Source organism: Gavialis gangeticus, unplaced genomic scaffold (genome assembly GCF_001723915.1).
Source record: "Gavialis gangeticus isolate Ggan-Ray unplaced genomic scaffold, GavGan_comp1, whole genome shotgun sequence".
Classification (NCBI taxonomy): Eukaryota; Metazoa; Chordata; order Crocodylia; family Gavialidae; genus Gavialis; species Gavialis gangeticus.
In genome coordinates this window covers 146,494,049-146,498,101 of record NW_017729024.1, presented here as the reverse complement: position 1 = coordinate 146,498,101, position 4,053 = coordinate 146,494,049, and the positions used below count along the sequence as shown (strand labels likewise).

Sequence of the window (4,053 nt, the reverse complement as noted above, 5' to 3'; positions counted from 1 at the left end):
GGAGTGGCCAGAGCACAAAGATGGTAGCGTGCAGCAGCCGCGCAGAGTGGTGGCATCTTCGGCACATGCCAATGTGGGGGGCCTGTATGGCACTGTCCATGGGGCCTGTATGGCACCATCCATGGGGGCCCCTAAAGCACGGGGCCCAGGGCAGTCACCCTGATTCATCCCCCCAAGGGACGGCTCTGCTTATACCAGTACTCATCCTTATCAGCACCACACACTTTCGGGGTGGTCTAACCTCTGATGAGCAGGCAGCCTCAAGAGAGGAAAATTCACAGCCACTTTTCCTATCATATCATTCCTACCTGGCAGACTTCTCACAAATGGGATTCCCATACATTAAACCACCACATTTACTTTAATATAAGATGACCCTAACCCTGCTGGTAAGGAGCAAAGGTAAAGAGTACGGCAGAGGGGGACAGAGAGGGAGAAGTGGTGTTGGAGAACAGGAGGGGGAGACTGGATGCTGTGAGGGAGGAGTGGCAGGGCATGCAGAGGCAGCGGGCCTGGGGGAGGGCCAGCAGCAGCTGCAGCTCCAGCTCAAGTTTCAGCTGCAATCCCAACCCTAGGTTGGGGCTGGAGCTGCAGCAGCTATCCCCTCCCCACCTTTTCCCTTCCCCCCCTCAACACACACCTTGTATTCAATTCAAGGCAAGGGGCTTTTTCCCCCCATTCTAAATGGGGATTAAAACCTTGTCTTCTACTTGAATAAATACAGTACTACATTGATAAATGGGATTCCACAGCAGTTGTTGCATCTGGAAGCTAACAGATGCAATAATGAAACTGATCCCAAAGATTTCATAGTCAAGTGTAATTATGATACAAACAATATGCAGAAGTACAAGTCACCCTTGTAATCTCCTTTCTTTAAACACAATCCAGAGAGGATAGCTGCTATTTCAAGTTATGAGTCACAGGAAAATAGCAGTTGTACACTTCAGGGATGAAAATCATGGGTTTTATACAAGTTATATTTATGGTAATCCTGAAATTAGTTTACCAGGGCTGGAACACATGATAAAATGCCTTTGTCTACAGTACACAATTCAAATTATGTGTACACCCTATATTTTAATTGATGATACTCAGAAACTAATGCAACTTCCGTTTTGGTTGCCCTATGTAATTATATACTATAAAATGGGTTACTAGCTTGTAATTAAAACACTGAATTAAAGAAAACATGTGCCTAACACTTAATTATACACATTCTGGCTTCTGGAAAGGTAACTACAATTATTGGTCTAAAGGTCTTGCTAGGTTTGTTAGGCCCAGTATTGCTTCAGAATTAACAGCCAGGTGCTCCAGGCAAAAACCACTCAAGAGATGTGTAGAATTAGTATATTCCACAGTCAGCCTCACAAACCCCCTTTTCAAACAGTTCTGCTCCCTTTTAAGTTTGTGCTTTTCTTCAAGTGTTCTTCTACCATGGACTGTGGGGGAGAAAGTTCCTTGAGTGTCTAAACCAAAGCACACTGAAAAAGTGATTGACTTCAGTGACAGTTCCCTCTTCACGTGGTCTCCTTCCCTCACTGACCCTAAGAAAGGAAGTCTGATATTCCATCATTTGCATTGTGAACCTTTTTTTGAAATGGTTCCAAGTGTACACTGTTGACTAGATAGGTATATACCACCATCTTGATGATGGCCCCCCTCAGCCAAAGCCCGTACTTGATCTAGATCTACATCACACACACACACTCTGAGCTTCTACTTTCACTATCTGGATGATAGGTTTTAAGACTTCACTTTATTCTGTGCTGTTGCTTAGTTTTCTAGTAAAGAATCAACTTGAAATGTTACAATTTAAAATAGAAAGATGTTTAATTATTTGGGTGGACAATAATATACATCTTATCTGGGTTCTATTTCAAGCCATACTCAGATAGTTTTTGCAGATTAAAAATTGGGGCTTGTTAATAAACTTGATTAAGCTGCACTTATGGCCCACATCAATTTTCCATTCTCTTACTATTTAGCTTTTAAATAGTTAAGGCATTTAAAAGTATGGAGATGTATTTTGTTGTTATGCAGCAGACCCAAAGCTGCTACCAAAAAAGCTAGATGACTGCCATCCAACATAAAAAGCAGAATCAGCTATCATAAAAGCTATCTCATTGGCAGTTTATTAGGCAGGAGAGAATTAAGACGGCACCAGCCAAAATACCAACATCATTAACTTATCACAACACCCTCTATCTCATTGTGAAATATCTGTAATCTCCAAAAGCCTGGATTTCTTCCCAGATAAACAACCAGACAAGATACTAATACATGGAGAATTTGAAGAATTCTTCTGCAGACTTTGCCTGAAGGAATACTTCACCCTTCAAGAATCATCCTTGACCACTTTTCTGCCGCATCAGATAAGATGAACCACAAAAAAAATCTGGCCGGATGCCTCTTGGTGGACAGGACCACATATTGAACTACTACATTGGCTGTTTCAGGAAGAAAGTTAACAGTGAAATTCTCAAAAAGAGCTAAGACCACCACAACCTCTCTTTCTCATGAAAGAAAATCCATATAGTCCTTAAGAGCCATCAACAAAACAGTATTCAAACCAGTGGACAAAAGCAGAACTACAGAAATCCTCAACTGTCAAGACTACGTCAATGAAGCAGACAACTCCATGACACCAACCACTATAAAGAACTTTGGAAGGCGTTCACATCAGTTGTTAGGGACCAGAGTATGGGCCGTCAGAGAAGTCAGCTGGTAAAAGTGGCGATGCATAGCAGGTGCACGTGCACCCCCTGAGAACGCCAGTGCACCCCCTCACTGGCCGCACTCACTGCTTAGGCGATGGGCAGGTGGGAGCACTGCTGTCCCCCCTGCAAGCACCAGCCAATCACAGCAGCTACTCCCAGAAGCAGCCACAGCCACTCTCGGAAGCGGCTGCAGTGGTTAGAGGCAGCAATCAGCCATTGCAGAATCGGCTGCGGGGGGGACCCCACACGGGGCAGTGAGATCGGGCTGCAGGGGACCCCTTCCCCCCCTGGTCGGCAGGACTGGTCACGGGGGAGACACATGGCCCTCCTGACTAAGGCGGCGCCAGTCATCCATCCCTGGTAATCAGGGAAGTCCAGGAACAGAGTTTACAGCCAAGGTCATAGTAAGCCAGGAGCTGAAGCCAAAGTCAGGGTGTGCCAGGAGATTCCAATAAGCAAGTTGGTGAACTATAGGGGGTTCAGGAACAAACACCAGTCTTTGCCCACACAGTGTATTGATGGCTGGGGCCAGCTTTTAAAGGCTGGTGTAGGTGGGGCCTGTTGCCTGTGGCCTCAGGGGACTGGGTATCCTGATGGCCCAGTTAGGATCTGCTGGGCCCAGGGAACTGATCCATCCTTGCTGCAAGGGGTACCTGCTTCCCTGCAGAAAATGGATTGCCCTGGACCAGCTGGGTCTTGGGCCCTGATGTGAACTGATTGCACCCATATTCACCCTGGAACTGGGAAATATTATTGAATCCTTTCCATACCAACTTCAGGAATACTACTTCCACCAATCCTCTGCTGACCTACCCGAGGAACACTTTACATTCTCATAGAATCATAGAAGTAGGGTCGGAAGGGACCTTGTAGATCTTCAAATCTGACCCCCTGCCTGGGCAGGAGAAAACTGGGCTCAAATGACTCCAGCCAGGTAGGAATCAAGCCTCTTAAAGACCCCCAGGGTAGGAGCCAGCACCACTTCCCTTGGAAGTTGGTTCCAGATCCTAGCCACCCTGACAGTGAAGTAGTTCTTATGGATGTCTAATTTAAACCTCCTCTCCGACAACTTGTGGCCATTATTCCTTGTTATGTCAGGGGGCGCTAGGGGAAACAAGGTCTCTCCCAAACCCTTCTGGTCCCCCCTAGTGAGTTTATAGACAGTCACCAGGTCCCCCCTCAGCCTTCGCTTGAGAAGGCTGAACAGGTTCAGGTCCCGCTGTCTCTCATTGTAGGGTCTGCCCTGTTGTCCCCGGATCATGCAGGTGGCCCTCCTCTGGACCCTCTCCATGTTGTCCACATCCCTCCTGAAGTGGGGCGCACAGAACTGGAC

At 46.6% G+C, this 4,053-nt stretch overlaps 1 long non-coding RNA gene across 1 annotated transcript in view; it reads left to right on the top strand.

Moving 5' to 3' along the window:
• Positions 1 to 4,053, top strand: part of LOC109298259 — a 7,757-nt gene that overhangs the window by 1,769 nt on the left and 1,935 nt on the right. The window contains exon 2 of the long non-coding RNA XR_002097564.1: positions 3,149 to 3,155. This is a non-coding gene — a long non-coding RNA (uncharacterized LOC109298259). The remainder of the gene's footprint in view (positions 1 to 3,148; positions 3,156 to 4,053) is intronic.